Source organism: Choloepus didactylus, chromosome 7, assembly GCF_015220235.1.
Source record: "Choloepus didactylus isolate mChoDid1 chromosome 7, mChoDid1.pri, whole genome shotgun sequence".
Lineage (NCBI taxonomy): Eukaryota > Metazoa > Chordata > Mammalia > Pilosa > Megalonychidae > Choloepus > Choloepus didactylus.
Genome location: NC_051313.1, coordinates 124,292,301 through 124,309,619, shown reverse-complemented (window position 1 = coordinate 124,309,619; position 17,319 = coordinate 124,292,301). Strand labels below are relative to the sequence as shown.

Sequence of the window (17,319 nt, the reverse complement as noted above, 5' to 3'; positions counted from 1 at the left end):
AATTGAAATTTTTCATCATAAAAAGTTGTTAAAAGTCCATCTTTGGCATTCCCACAAAGAGATAATATTGTGCTCTTCGAAATGGTTAAGGAAGCACTAATCTTTCCTGATAAAAGAGGAATATAAGTATTTTTATTTACATTTTATTATAATGATTTATTTCACACAAGTTTATTTCATTGTATGTACTCTCTTCATAAGTTGGTGAACAATAACATGAGATCCCTGTCCCAATGAAATTAGTAACATAATTGGAGACAGACAATAAGTAAGTAGACAAACAAATACAGGTATAATTCATGAAGAATTGAAGGAGAGGCTGAACACCCCATTTATCAGATAATCCTTCTAGACAGCCTGGGTGTTTGAGAAGGCACGTGGATAAAACTAGGAAATTGGACATCATCACAGCTGGCAGGCCACAGCCTTTACCGCTGGATGCTGAATACTCCTGGTTAGCAAATCCCCAGGCTCTCAACTTCGGTTTCTACCTTTTCCAATGAAAGTCCAAAAGGTCGTGAAGCACAATTAGTGGCGATACCACTAAACCTAACCTGCTCCTGGAGGTCTTGGGGGCTTTCTGTAGGTCCACGTAATTTCTGGTTTCTGTCTTCTCAAAGCCCTCATATTAATAATAATAATGAGCAATAGTAATCATGACAAACACAACACAGCGCGGACTCTGTAAGGGGCACTGTCTTCAACACTTTACACGCATTAATACACGGAATCCCGGAACCGCCCCTACAAGGTGGGTGCTCTTATTCTTCTTCCGTCCTGGGTCACAGGGCGAAGAGTTTAACCCGGGAATCTGGATCTACAGCGCATACCCTTAACCACTACGCAGTATTTCAGTCCCAGAAACCTGACATTGCTTTTTTTTTTTTTTTTTTTCCCCCAGCGTTCAATGAGGACGCAATACTGTTTGGTTGACTGGTTGGTTTGAGGCTTAGGGGAGAAAACTATCCGTGGTGTCAAAAAAGAGTTAAAGCCAAACATGGACGCATGAAAGACCAGAAGCCAGGAGTGGACCCAATTTGCCAAAAAACAAACCGAGAGCTGTAAAACCAAAGCTTTCGGTGCGCAGGTAAGGTAGCTTTTGATGGACAATCTAGACTTCAGTTCTTTTGGTGGGGAAAGCTGTGGTTATAACTTGCTCTATAAAGTGGCTTTTCATCCTCTAGTCACAATTCCTCGGTGCGTCCGAATCGACTGCCGGGAGTCGGAGCCTTTCACACGCGAGGGAGAATCTTATCTATAGCTCCCAAACTGCCCGTGTTTCCAGACGCGAAGGAGTCAAGGACCAGGTCCCGTCCACCCTCTCCTAGAGAAGTGCGTGTTAAGAAAATCAAGGAAGATTAACTGGTGAAACGCCGGGAATTCCAGCGGTGACGGCATCCTTCACACCTTCCTCGCCCTCTCTGAGATGTGCAAATGAGGTTGTGAATTTAACAGTGGTGCGTCCTCGAGTGTAATTCACCACCAACAGCAGCGACTCTGAAACTGGGGGCTCTTCCCGCCTTCGTTTGCTGGGGGGTAAGTCGAGGACGGGCTTCGGATTTGCAAAGACTGAGGCTATGCGGATTGATACTGAGGAATCAGCACGGAAGTCTTCCAACAATTTTAATTCGTATCCTCCCAGGCGGAAAGAACTAACGTCTCAGGAAATGCCCTTAGAAACCTAGGGGAAATTTTTGAAAATTATTGGAATTGCCGCCTTTGTTGTTTCATGTCTTATTTTATATAAACAAAAAAATTACGTCAACAGAATTTCCTTAGAGGGAGATAGATGCCTTGGCAGCTCTTCTACAGCGCTCGATTAAGGCTCCAGTCCCTTGGAGGAAATGGGTTTGAATCTTACCGTTGCAATACTTTTTGTTTCAAATTCCTGAAAGATTGTTTTTCATTCTTTGTTACCGTTTCTCTTTCGTATTTTTGTATTTGGAAGTTGTAACCTTGGAAATGAAGGTGTGGTCGGGGATGATTTGCGAGACATTCTCAGAGTTTGTGTTCATGTGTAAGATCCCAGGAAAGCTGCTCGAATTCTTCCCTTCGCTGCATACCCTTGTGTTGTTTAAGTAGGTAAACGAACCTCTAGACTGATTTGGGATTTCCGAAATGTCAGCGATACACCCACACAGCCGTGGGCGGCGTTAGGGTGGACCAGTGCGCAGGCTCCAACCTTTTCTCGTGTGAAAGTCCTGATCCTAGCAGGACCATTGAAGCTCTACCCACTCGTGATCGGTGCTAAGTAGCTGTCAAACGTCCCCTAGACCACAGATACTTCTCTCAAACTGACCCCGTCCTCTTTATCTCAGGAACAGGTAAAGAGCGTAACTAAGATGTCCTCTTAACCAAGGCTGCCAATAAACCTGATGCAGGAGAAGCTTGGCAGAAATCGGTCCCGCTCTGTTGCACTCCCTCAGTATTGGGTGCATGTTGAGATAAAGACTCCTGAGCCTCTGAGAAGCGAGGTCCTTCTGTAGCTGAAGGAGATGTCCTCCTTGAACCTCTGGTGAACAAATGCAAGTTTATTATTTTGCCCGTTTCCTTAGTTTAAAAATTGTATATGTATTATTATGATGTATATATTTTTACATGAAAATATATTTTCCTTATTTAAAAATTATATATGTATAATTATATATACATACGAATTTTAGAAGGACATAAAACGTCTCTACAACTCTTTCTCTTACATATATCATAGTTAAGAGAAAACAAGTTAAGGAAAAGAATTCTCAAATGTCCTTTCGTTGCACTTAGTGAAAGAATTCTGTGGCCTTTGTTGAGGATCTTCAAAATTGCTTTCTAGATTTTTCTGTCTATAGGTCAGGATGTTCATTAGCAAAGGCTTGTACTGATTTTAAAGTCAAGTTAAATGAGAACAGGAAACAAGAAAAATAAAAGTGGAAAGGATAAAAATTAATGGAAAAAAAATTTAAATCGAGTTTAACCCAAATCTGAAGGTTAGAAGAGATCATTTCCACTAAGAAAAAAAAAAATTGAAGCTCCTGTAAGAAATTACTTTAAGTTCTGACCCCGTCCCATTTACGTTATTTGTGTGTGGTTTGATATTTGAAGATAACTGTCAGAGAAGATTTTCTGTTTCTAAGACCTAAAGGAATATGGAAGGAACTGGTCAAGCATTCAAGTTGATGCTCTTCCAATGATGAATCATAAGATATTTCCCAAGGATATTTGAGGATTCTGTTTTTCAACTTGCTTTCTCTTATATGTTTCCCAAACTATTTTTTGCCTGTTCTAATTTCCTCCAACGTGTTCTTCTTTTTCAGGAGTTTGAATTCAAGGATTTTTAGATTGTGGATGGAAATTGTTATTCAAAGGCAAAAAATAACTGGTCTTTTCCTGACCTCCACAGATTTGGCAAGGCATGGTTTGGTGATGTTCTTAAGTGTTGATTTTTCTTAATGTCTTGAAAAGTTACAACAAATGAAACAGTCATTAAACGAGAGTGCAAGCTGGTTCGTCCAAAGGAAAATGTGGCCCAACATTCCAAGCTGCATTCAGTTCAAAGAAAATATACAATTAAAGTTTCCCAAGCCTCAAATGCCCTGTTAGTTTAATTCAAATTTGGGATATTAGCCTCATTTTTCTGAAAAGGGCTGACAATGGTAACATTAGGCACTTTCTGTAATGTTTGCGTTATCTGAATCTTATAGTGGGTTCCCTGGAAACGAACTGTGAGATGGAGATTTACTGGGGTTGGGGATGTGTGCTTTCAAGAGCATCCATGAGGAAGTGAGAATGGACTGGGCAGACAGAGCAGCTGACCCACAATGCAGTGGCAATGAGGCTGCAGCCTATCCGACCAGGAACTCTGGGACTGATCCAAAACTGGGAAAATAAAACAATAAATAAAATTTAGGTTCACATCTGCATTGAATTATGCTAGACGTCTCTTGCTCATAAAAGACATCTGCAAAATATTTTCTTTCTCTTTTAAGATAAACTCTACACTGGGGACAAAATGCAGTAAAACTCACTACCCCAAGTTCAGATGATTCAATAAAGAAAAGTAAGAACAAAGAAAGAAACCAGAAAAGTCTGCCTAGAAGACTGATTAGTTTGCTCTCAAAATGTCTGTTAATAACATCAGGTCATAGATCACTCAGGATTGACTGGCTTTATTAGCTTTTGTCTATACTGGTGATGTAGTTTTATTTCGATCCCTACATTAACCCAGGGTGGGGTTAGATCAAGCCTGTATGCACCAGGGGGCGGGGGGTGGGTGAAAACTCCGCATCCTTGTTCTCAGGGTTTTCTCATGGCTGCCCTAGTATCATGACTCTTGACCATAATTGAAATTGATCTGCAGACCCAGACACTTTTACAGTCCTAGGCTAACCTAAAATATCTTCTGCTTATCCTCATGTGGATGGAGATTTCCAGTATTCACTTCTATGTGAAGATTTGATAACAGAAAATAAGGTTATCAACACTCCTTTTCTCTAAGCCATTTAAGGGTCCTTCTTTAAAACCCTATATCCATTTGCCTCAAAATTTTATTTTATTTGCTTTGAGATATTGTGACTTACCCCATTACATTCAGTGGTAAATTGTACCAGGAATTCAAACTGTTCCCAGGAATTCAAATTGATAAGAAATCAGGGGAGGGGAGTGGAAACATCCCAAACTGGATTATTCTAGCTATGATTTCTATTGTGAAGAAATAGATAATATTTCATCTAATCTCCTACATATATGCTCCTCCAAATTAATTTCAGAATCAGTTTATCAAATTCCACGGAAACTGTTGTCGGGATTTTGTTGGGCGTTGCATTGTATCTATTAATTATTTGAGTGTAGAATCGACATTTTCATAACAAGCCTGTGGTCATAAATATGGGATAATTACTGTATGTTTCTGCATACCAGTCTTGCATGTCTTTTATCAAATTAAATAGTATGCACACTTTATTTCTTTGAAATAGGAAATGATGTTTTAATTACATTCTCAAATTGTTTGCTAATGGTGTACAGAATGCAATTACTTTTGTATACTTAAATCATGTTACTAATCTCTATTATTTCTAAAACTTCTCTATTGTATTTGTTTAACTGTGCACAAAAATCATAAAAACTTCAGCTAATTTCTGTTTTATTTCCTTTTTGATACTTATGCTTTTAATTCCTGATTCTTGTTTTATCACGCTGGCAGTACTAAAGTACAAGGTTAATAGAAATGACAATAGTGGGAAACCTTGCTTTCTTTATGATTATAAAAGGAATTCAAATATTTTCCCATTTAGAATAATATTTGTTTTTGGCATTTTTGTAAACCCTAGTTTTCAGATTAAAGATGGTTGTTCCCAGTCCTAGTTTTTTTTATAAATTTTTATTACAGTAGGAGTTGAAATTTATTAAAACTTTTTCTGCATCTATTGAGCTGATCCTATGTCTTCTTTCCTTTAATGTATATATTTTTTTATGATGATTGACCTTTATAGATTTTCTAATATTAAGCAATTTTGGATTTGGTTTACTAATGTTTTGTGTCATTGTCTGACATTGGCATCAGGGTTATACAGGTCTCTCTATTTCTATCTTCTGGTAAATTTTGTAGAAGATAGGAATTATCTGTTCCTTCTTACTTTTGTGGTATTCATCTCTAAAATTGTTTGTGATTGATGTTTCATTGTGGGAAGATTTTTAACTACTGCTTAAATATCTTTAAAAACTACAGAACATTTCAGTATTTCATACTCTTCTTAAGTTAGTGTGTTTTCCTTTTCTAAGAATGTCATCATTTCATCCATGATTTCAAATGTATTGGCAGAAGTTTTTGTTAGTATTTACTGCATTTACTATGTTTTTAACCTCTGCTGTGCCTATGGTTTTGTCCTTTTTTAAATTCTATGTTTATTCATATCCTTTTTTTCCTTTGATCAGTCTCACTAGAGATTTGTGTAATTTATTAGTTTTCTCAAAGAATCCATTTTTTCTTTTCTATTGTATCTTTATTTTTTGTTTAATTGCTTTCTATTCTTATCTTCATGTTTTTATTCCTCCTGTTACTTTAGAATTAATTCTGTCTCTCTTTTTCTAACTTTGTTGGCCTATACATTTGTGTAAAATAAATATTTAAAAGTATAAATTTCTCTAAAAATTCTCTTTTACTGCATTGTACATGCGTATTTTTTCTTTTTATTTTCATTCACTTCTAAGTATTTTTAACTTTCCATTATTATTTCTTCTTTGACTTATAAGTTACTTAAAATTGTGTTTGTTATTTATAAAGTATATGGAAATTTTTCATTAATATCTTAATTAAAATCTTACTTGAATTGTATTGTGAACATACAACATGATCTGTATAATACCTGAAATTTGAAATGTATCAAGATTTACTTTATGGATTAGCATAAGTTTTAAAAAATAATATATGCTTTAAAATATATGTATAATCTTTAAATATTAATGAAAATTTACCTATATCCATTATGTCAAGCTAGATCATGGTGAACTTCAAATCTTCTTAATCTTTGCTTATTTTTTGTGTGTGCCAGTTCAAAATATCAATAATTGACAGAGGTGGTTTAAATATCTCCCACAATGACAGTAGATTAATCACTTTCTCTAAAGTAATACTATGAAATTTATCTTTATATATGTTCAGCCTATTTTAGCAGATGGACATACATTTTATTTTGTCTTCTGAGTATATTAAGTCTTTAATCATCATATAATAACTCTTTTAATACCTAATGATGCTTTATGTCTGAAAGCCTATTTCATCTGATATTAACAGCAACCTCAATATCTTTGGTTAACATAGCAGGTGAACTCACTGCCCTCCCCGCTATGTGGGACATGACTCCCAGAGGTAACAATCTCCCTGGCAACGTGGGACACGACTCCCAGGAATGAGCCTGGACCCAGCATTGAGAAAATCTTCTTGACCAAAAGGGGGAAGCAAAATGAAACAAAATAAAGTTTCAGTGGCTGAGAGATTTCAAATGGAGTCGAGAAATCACTCTGGAGGGCATTCTTATGTGCTATATAGATATCCCTTTTTAGTTTGTAGTGTATTGAAATAGCTAGAAGGGAATACCTGAAACTGCCAAACTGCAACCCAGTAGCCTTGATTCTTGAAGACAATTGCATAACTATATAGCTTACATGGTGTGTCTGTGTGATTGTGAAAACCTTGTGGCTCACACTTCTTTGATCCAGTGTCTCGACAGATAAGTAAGAAAATGGGGACAAAAACTAAATGAAAAACAGGGTGTGATGGGGGGATGGAATGTTTAAGGTGTTCTTTTTTACTTTAACTTTTTTTTTTGGAGTAAGGAAAATGTTCAAAAATTGATTCTGGTGATGAATGCATACTATATGATGGTACTGTGAATAATTGCTTGTGGATGATTGTAGGATATGTGAATATATTTCAATAAAACTATATTTAAAAAGAAAAAATTACCTTTTGTTAGTATTTACCTGATGTAAATGTCTTCATTCTTTTATTTTCATTCTTTCTGAATGCATCAGCAACCCCAAAAGGAAAGATGTTTTATTAAAAATAAATAAATAAAAATGACATTGTTCTTCAAAAATGCCAATGTCACAAAGACAAAGAAAGGCTGTAGAAATGTTCCAGATTATAGGAGACTGAAAAGACATGCCAACTAAATGCAATTACGTGACTCTAGACGGGATCTTACACTAGAGGGGAATTCGCTATAATGGATATTATCAGGTCAGTTGGTCAAATTGGAAAGCAGACTGTAGATTAGATACTATTGTATCAGTATTTAATTTACTAAAGTTCATAGTGGTGCTGTGGTTATGCCCTCAAATATTTAGGGGGAAACGGGCTTGATGTATGCGACTTACTCTTAAATAGGAGAGAATGAGCAAATAAACGATAAAACAAATGGAGTAAAATATTGGGAATAGCTAAATCTGAGTACAGAATATACGGGTATTTTTGTACTATTCTTATTCTTTCAACTTTTTAGTATGAAATTATTCAGAGAAAAAGAGAGAGAGAGGGAGAGAGAGAGAGCGTGGAGGCGCCCGAACAGGGACAGCTTTTCAAAATATGGGAAGTTTGATAAAACAAACAAACAGCAACAACAAAAAGAAACAAACAAACAAAAAAACTTTCCAAAGAACCAATAATCTTTCATAGCTCCCGGATAGCTCCCGGAATACTTAAGTACTGGTGGCCGAAAAACAGAAGCCTTCTTGCCCTACTAGCTCACCTCCAAGTAACTCACTCCTGCTGGTACCGCAGAGGAGGCGACCGCGAGGAGTTTGCGGCAGGTGGTAAAAGCTGCTCAGGATACCGATCTGGGTCCCAAAGTGGTGCCTCTCACTAGAGCTCGTCTTTTCAGTTTGTCCTTGTGATCGATCCAGGACTTAGTGAGCTCGCAGGGACGTTCCATGTCATCACCTCGAAACCTTCAGTGAACATTTTTTGACTTCCAGAGACGAGGATGATTTGAGGATTTTTGTTCCAAAGGAGAAGGTGCTGGGCTCGGGAACTTGAGAGCGTCGGGCGAGGACTCCGCTGGACTCCCCGGTCCCTCTTACCGACGCTGTGGTCTCAGCCGGTAAGGAGGCTGGCCCTCTACCTGCTGCAGCAACCTGGGACCTTACACAAGGAGAGAGCAGGAAGTGAGATTAGAGAAAGCGACAGACTCACGAATTGTTTCCCTTCAGCCTCTTTCCTTTGCAATTTCAATCTGTTGCTTTCATCTGAGGCTGCTGCTCAGAACCCAGTTTAGCTGTTTCACAAATGAAATTTATAGACACGATTCCGCTGCAGCTCCCTGAAACTTTGGGGTGAAGAAATCGAAGACTAGGTCGCAGAAAGAACGGGGGTGTAGCTCAGTGGTAGAGCGCGTGCTTAGCATGCACGAGGCCCCGGGTTCAATTCCTGGCACCTCCAATAATCCTAAGAGGGGGGAGTGTTTTTGATTTCTTACCAGTACAGGAACTGACAGCCTTTGTGATACTTTCTTTTATGATACCCAATTTCTACCTCGAGGGCATTACCTCCACCAGGAATGCCACTGGTTCACATGGGAATACCCTGACTCTCTATAACAAGTTTATTGACCTGGTTTGTTTGGATTCAGTACCATGGGATTACTGAGGAACAGAAAAGAACATAGAAGAAAACAATAGAGAGCATTTTAAAAAAGACAGACCCTTAGTATCATTCACATTCTTTTGAATTCTGAAGAGTTCTTGGAGCAAAGGATACCCTGGAGGTACAATAGCAAGAAAAGTCATTGAATTCCTCCTGCTGAGCTTACAACCACCCCATACAAAGTTTTCTTTAATCACCAGATACATAAGCAGTGGGCCCCAGTTATTACTGTGGGATAGCATGCATATAGAGGACAATAAAGTGCTTTCTGTACGTGGTGCCTTCCACAGTGCTTGAACTGTGAATGATACGTTGAATGAAGATTGGTTGGTTAAATGAATCCAGAATCACTGCAGTTCAACTGAAAATTAAATAGCTCATTGGGAGTGTAAGACCAAGTTTCAAAATATCTTTTCTTCAAGAAAATTTCAATCAAAATAAAGGACATGCAGGCTCCTTTTAGAAATAAATTTAACTGGATGACAAATTCCACTCCCGCCAACACATCCAAGCCCCCCCACAAACACCCTCATGTGCTAGCCAAAACTAAAAACTGGCTTGTCTATGCCAGAAAATAGTCTGGAGCAACAGTAGAATATATAATATTAGAGGAATAAAAGGTGTCTATGTTTAACTTATTAATTTTTAGGAATTGTTTTTTATTCTGGAAAATAATTCTATGCAACATGTATTTTTAACAGGTTGTTATGGTCTGTGCCACCTGTTTATATACCTCTTTAAGTTATTTTGTGGCCAAATAGAAGCCTTAAATTTTTTCATGGCAAGTCAAGGATGCCCATTATCTTCACTACTGTTAAATATTGTAAGGGCGGTATTAATCAAGGCATTTAGATATGATAAAGAAATTAGAGGATTAATATTGGATAGGAAAGGATCAATCTATCTCTACAACTTGGTAGGGTTATCTATCTGGAAATCAGCCCTGAAAATGTAAAAGCTAGTGCAAATAAAGAATTTAGTAAAGTACTTGTGCTTCCGTTTGCTAAAGCTGCCAGAATGCAATATACCAGAAATGTGTTGGCTTTTACAGTGGGGATTTATTAGTTCACAAATTACAATTCTAAGTCCATGAGAATGTCCCAATTAAGGCATCAACAGGACAATACCTTCTTTGAAGAAAGGCTGCTGGCATCCAGGGTTCCTCTGCCAGATAGCAAGGCACATGGCTGGTGTCTGCTAGTCCTTGCTTTCAGCTCCTGGTTCCAGTGGCCTCCTCTCTGAGCTTCTGTGGATCGTCTCTTAGCATCTCTGGGGCTTTTCTCTCAGCTTCTCTGGGTGTTTCTCTCTGAGTTCTCTCGGCGTTGTCTGTCCTTTATCCTCTCATAAAGGACTCTAGTAAAAAGGATTAAGATCCATCTTGAATGGGGTGGGTCACATCTCAAATGAAGTAACCTAACCAAAAGGTCCCACCCACAGTAGGTCTGCACCCATAGGAATGGAGTAAAAGACCATGCCTTTTCTGGGCTTCATAACAACTTCAAACCAGTATAACCTAATTGTAAATTTAACGTATACATTACCATATTCAACCTTTGGAGAATACTTGGCTATCAACCACTTCTGAAAATTGACAAAGGGAGGAAAAACAATCAAGGATTTATCCTACCTCTTCTGAATAGACGGTACTTCAGGGCAAACATATAATTGATGAGAAGAAGATCTTCTGGATAGAAGAATCACAACTAATAAATGTAGGAGAAAAGATAAAATTAGAGTCAGCATTTTGCACCTGGTATTGCTATAATGCATCCAGGCCACAATCATAAATGGCTGCCATAGCCATGTGGGAGAATTGTATGGGGAACTATAGAATGATGAGTCAGACTGACGTCACCTGAAACCAAGGATCATTTTCATATCACTAAAAGTGAGAAAACTATACTTCATGTGCCTTGATGCAGTTAAATAGAACATGTCCAGCACCAACTGATGAAATATTTGTGTCAAAAATTGAAGTTGTGTCTAATCAAACAGATGGAACTATCTGTTTACAGTAAATACTGGGAATGGAGGAATATGTCTAGTGATGCCATGAGGATGCAATTAGCCAGATCCAGAATGTGGGAAATTTTCTTGGACAATCTGACCCTCAACAAGTAAATATCATGGTAAAAAGGGAACTGGAACTAATACAGATTAAATTACACATAAGGGAATAACAGACAAATAAAACATGTCTGGGTCCTAATTCAAGCAAATTAACTGAAAAATGACTTCTTTAAACAATTGAACATGGACTGAACATTAAATGAAGAAAGATTTGTTAATTTATCTGGTTGTAATATTACTATGGTAATGTTAAAAAAAATTTATATCTATTAGTTACACATGCTAAAATGCTTATGGGATAAATTAATATAATTCCTGGAATATGATTTATACTCCAAAGGGAAAAAGCACAAATAAAAAGTATAAGTGAATAAAGATGAAACAAGAAAGACAAAATGATGATAAATGCTGAAGCTGTTTGATTGGTACATGGGTATTCATTATACTATGCTCTCTACCTTTGTATATGCCTGAAAATTTCCAAAACAGTACTTTAAAAAATTCCTGACCAAATGCATCAGCATTTTCCTTTAAGTCATTAGGTCCTTGTGTTCTTTAAGAAGGCCTCATTGACCAGGAAAAAGCAAACCTTTTTTCTATAGTCTTTAAAAATTTTTATTTTTATTTTATCAAAGAATGGCTTTTGTTTCTTGAAAATCACTGTAGAGTATCAAATTTTAACTCTATATTTTATGTCACATGCAGAGCTTTGAGATAATCACACTCTTTTCTTAACTGCACATTATCCTCATTAGCTTGTGGAAGTCTCCTCTCATATTTACATATGTGTTTTTTTATCCCACTCTCCTTTTTTATCTCAGGTTCCTTCAATCATATGCAATAATATAAATGTATTTAATGTGCCTTTTTATTGTATGTCTCCTAGCCTACATTGATTTTGTGCATGGTGTGATTTATTGAGTTCAATATGTTTCTTGCCCTTCAAAATAAGCGTGGTGTTTTTAAGATCCTGTGTGTGTATCTTGTGAAATGCTTCTAATGGATGCACAGTAGTTCATGGTATATGTCTACCACATTTTACCTTCCCATTCCTCCAGGGATAGACACCAGATTGCCTCTGAATTCCTCTTGTTATAATAAATGTTGCAATAAAAATCCTCCCACATGTCACTGTACAGAACTGTGTGAGAATTTTCCTAGGATATATAAACAGGGGCATAGTGACTTGATGTCAGATTAGATTATTTGGGAAGCAGACCTTGAGATGGTGTTTTAATGTGCAGGATGTTTATTAGGGAGTTCCTTTGGGATCAGATAGGATAAGACACAGGTTGCAGACACAAAATTGGGTAGAGGGAGAAGTCAGGCTGTGATGCAGCCAACCCCATGGGGAGTTCTGAAGCTAAAATGGCCTATCTGATTCCTTCCACATTGACCCTAAATGGTAAAGGCTTCACACTCCTTCAGTCATGGAAGTGAGCTGCTCCCAAAAGGGCATAACCTTTTACAGCTAAGACAATTCCCAATGGAGTTGACAGCTGAAATTTGTCTGCTTACTGCACTCCCATCAGATGGAGCAACAAGTCCTTCCTTGAAGGCAGAGCATTTTTGTGTCTCTCACATTTGGTCCTAGAAATCACTTTTTTCTTAATTACCTTAGTGGCAGATTTCTCTGTGGAATGGCTGCATTTTCTGTACTTTAACCAGCAGTGCAAACAAACAGGAAAGAAGTAAAATAATGAGATGGTTAAAAGAGATAAACAGGAATTTCCAAATGAAAAGACATGAGAGGCTAACAAGGATGCTCAAACTCATTGGTAATCAGAGAAATATAAAATCAAATAATGATGAATTTTCCCATTACACCACTAAGACTGCAAAATTTAGAAATCTGAATAATGTCGAGTTGGCAGGTTCGTTATTAATTTTCAGTTGTTTTGTGAATATTCTAGAATTGATGTCATAGTTGCTTTTAAATATTGCAAGAAAAGCTTCTCCTAATCTGTCATTTATGTGTTAATATTTTCTAAAATATCTTTTATTGAAAATAAGTCTTTAATTTTTATTTAATTAAATTTATCTCATTTTTTTTCTTGGCCTTGTGTATTGTCCTTGGGACCCCCTGTCCTAGTGCTGGAATGCAAAACACCAGAGATGGATTGGCTTTTATAAAAGGGGGTTTATTTGGTTACACAGTTACAGTCTTAAGACCATAAAGTGTCCAAGGTAACACATCAGCAATCGGCTACCTTCACTGGAGGATGGCCAACGGTGTCCGGAAAACCTCTGTTAGTTGGGAAGGTACGTGGCTGGTGTCTGCTCCAGAGTTCTGGTTTCAAAATGACTTTCTCCCAGGACGTTCCTCTCTAGGCTGCAGTTCCTCAAAAATGTCACTCTTAGTTGCACTTGGGATATATGTCCTCTCTCAGCTTCTCCGGAGCATGAGTCTGCTTGCAATGGCCGTCTTCAAACTGTCTCTTGTTTGCAGCTCCTGTGCTTTCTTCAAAGTGTCCCTCTTGGCTGTAGCTCCTCTTCAAAACATCACTCACAGCAGCACTGAGTTCCTTCTACTATGTCAGCTCATTTATATGGCTCCACTGATCAGCCCAGACCCACCCTAATGGACAGAGCAACACCCCCATGGAACTTATCCAATCAGAGTCATCACCCACAGCTGGGTGGGGCACATTCCAAAGAAACACTCAAAGAATTACAATCTAATCAACACTGATAACATCTGTCCACACAAGATTACATCAAAGATAATGGCGTTTGGGGGACACAATATATTCAAACTGGCACATCCCCCTAGATGGTCATGATAATGAAAATTGTCATGATGATAAAGATTTTGGAGTAATGAAAATGTTCAAAAATTGATTGTGATGATGATTACACAACTATATGATGATATAGTGAACAACTGTTTGTACACTTTGGATTATTGTATGGTATGTGCATATATCTCAATGAAGTCACATTTAAAAAGTATGTTATGTTTAGTTAATCAATAATGCCATAAATGATAAAGTCCTAAATAATATGATAGCCTCAGGGGCTGCCTTGTATTTGAAACATGCTTTCTATCATGCATTGACGGTATGCATTTTGTTATGCATATTTTCTTTGTTTAAATAAGGTGTGTAATGTACATACCTTTCCAGATGAAACTATATGTGCCACACTTTGCACTACTCATAACATAATGATAAACTCAAGACTATGAGAGAAATATTTAAATTTCCATTTTATGAAGAAAGGAACCAAATTATCAGTTACACTTTTTAAAAAATTATCAGTTTACATATTTAATCTGGGTGCATTTTAAGTTCTAACTTTTTTTGTTTATTGTTTGATGCATCATTTGAAAATACAAAGGAAATATCCTTCTGTTTTTAATGATGCATGAGTGGAAGTAATGCTAGTTGGCACTATTTGTAAGAAAACAATAAAATAATTGTGTTTAAATATATATATATATAACAACAACTCCTGATTTGCCTACTGATAGGGCAAACAGAGCAGAGAAAATTCAGAGAACAAGTTTACATATCCTGCTACCTCCTGCATAAGAAGCAGGCACTTTTCCTTCAGAATCAGTTCCCCTTATTAGAAGAAAGCCTTTCATAACCTCTTTTGAGAATCCATCCTGTCTGAGCTCATGTATAGTCTATGTTTTACATTATTGTCCAGCATTTAACTTCAAATGGACACAGGGAAGAGGAAAGAATGTTACAGTAAAGGCCTTTCCTGTGGCAAAGATCATAGTATAGTTGCAAGGTAAATGACCATAGTGGGATACAACTGTTTCCTCTCCCACTAAAGAGTTGATGGAACAGCCTCCAAGAGTCCTAGCACTGGAAACCGTGTGGCTTCATTTCAAGGTCTGCACTTCTTTTTCAAGCTAAGATGAATAAAGTTGGTACCGACTTAGTTATTTTAAGTTTATGTTACTTGGAAGTTTTTGGTGTGATTAAATCTACATGTCACAGAGCAAGTGTGATGTATTGAGAAGAAAATTACAGGAAAATAATTGGAAATAGGGGCATTTCTTTTCTGGAACTAAAAGGGAGAAAACACTCATTATGTGTTATTAGACAGGACATAGAGCAAATATTTGTTAAAAGATAAATTAAATTTACTACTAAAAAAGGAGGCCCTTACAGGAATCAAAAGTCTACTAATACCAACATCTAACCAACTGAACCAGCTGGCACGTATAATGATGTATCAGTAAAAACAAATAAACATATACATCTGCATTTAATCGTCTATACCTCTGGTGCTTTAATGTATTTTCAGATTTGCTAAAGTGACAAAGCTAAAAGCATTGTTTTGTTTACAGAATTCAGGCCATGTCATGCCCTTTAAAAAGGCAGGTGAAAAGATAGAATTCTAGAGATAGAATCTGCGTCTTCTAAGAGAGAATTCCTGCACTCCATCACTGACCCACTTCCTCACTACAGGTATTATTGACTCCTCTAATCATTGGCCAAAAATGCCTCCCAAATAGCGTCTTTATGTAGCTTCTTATAAAATAACTACCAGCAAGTGGGAAAAAAGGGTTGAGCATAAAGGCCAGCAAGAACATGGCAAGGAGAATGAAATAAGTCATGAAAGAACAGACAGAATGAGCACGTAAGAGTTTTGCCCTGCATTGTCCCTTAGTACAGAAGACACAAAATAGAGATACAAGGATAGAACTCGGGACTCCACGCATGCAAATCATAAGCTCTACCACTTATTATATACTCTTGCACCTATCTCTGTTCTCTTCCCAGACTTCGGTTAAAAAAAAATTATTTGACTGGCATAGTTGTTCAAGACTGTGTCAACAATTCTTGCTGATGAAAAGAAATTGAATCCAATTTGAACCAGACTAGGCCTCATTCAACAACCATTTGAAAAACTGGCTTACAATTGATTGTATATGTGACATTCAGAAAAAAATATATTGGTAAAAACACCAGAGTAATAAAAAAGAAGTATCGTAGAGTAAATAACTCAGTTCCTACTATAAAATGCAAAATCTAACTCATAAGATCTAGCACTGATTTGCCTACTGATAGGGCAAACAGAGCAGAGAAAATTCAGAGAACAAGTTCGATCATGTTATGATCGAAATGACTAAGAGAAGAGAGTAGAATCATCTTGAAATGTGTTCCAAAGAATTATATTTCTGGTCACAAATCATCCACCTTCAGTCAACCAGTGTCTGCCTGCACAACAGTGTAAACTTGACTATGTAAATTGGATAACTGAAACAGTATCTATGGGATGAAGAGCAGAAAAAGAAACAAATGTATTCCAAAGAATCATCACTCCTAACTTGAGAGGAAGGTTTGATAATCATTTCATTAATGTGTGATGGCATTTAAAGGCGGGTTGAAGTATTTACAAAGTTTTAATATATTTAATTTATAATTTTAAAAAACTGTTTTAAAGAGTTTGGTTATCTTTAAAATGTTCGAAGTAATTTCCTACAGCTGTCATAAAAGTCCTCAGTAGCCTATTTAAGTAATGAGTGAAGATATAAGAACCACCGATTGCAAGACGAATGAGTGCAAGTTTTCCTCTTCAAAAGACCTCAACTCAGCTGGAGATGCCGGGGATCGAACCCGGGACCTCATACATGCAAAGCATGCGCTCTACCACTGAGCTACATCCCCAACCACAAAATTGGCTTTTTCCCTTTAATTTTTCAGCAATAGTCATCCCAAAATAGCATGGTGCAAATCCGCAGAAACCCATGAAATTTTTTTCCGTTACGTATCCATAGAAACATAATCAGGTCGATTTAACAAATAAATACTTATTTTAAAATACCATCCTTAAATTCCCTGTACTTATTCTTAATATCATTTAGCACGGTTTATAATTGTAGATCTGTGTGATTTGATAAGTCTATTTCCTTCTCTAGTGAGGTAGCTTCAGGACAGCTGAAGCCATGACTCCCTAGCCCCTAACTTAGAGGCTGGCATTTAGCAGTCACTCACTAAAGTGAAACGATAACAGGTGTACTCTGCTCAGAGTATACATTACAGTGCAGAGAATCTTGCAGTGAAGTATGTGGGAGAAGGGTGAACCATATATATATATGTAAACAAATAATTTCAAAACCATATGACAAGGGCCCTAACCCCCCTGCCAAAAAAAATTTATATGTG

At 37.0% G+C, this 17,319-nt stretch overlaps 2 non-coding genes across 2 annotated transcripts; one reads left to right on the top strand and one right to left on the bottom strand.

Moving 5' to 3' along the window:
• The first annotated feature begins 8,845 nt into the window (after window positions 1-8,845).
• Window positions 8,846-8,917, top strand: TRNAA-AGC. Its single transcript has one exon. It is a non-coding gene; the product is annotated as a tRNA-Ala (tRNA).
• A 7,832-nt stretch (window positions 8,918-16,749) lies between these two features.
• On the bottom strand, window positions 16,750-16,821 carry TRNAA-UGC. The gene has a single exon. It is a non-coding gene; the product is annotated as a tRNA-Ala (tRNA).
• Between the last annotated feature and the right edge of the window lie 498 nt (window positions 16,822-17,319).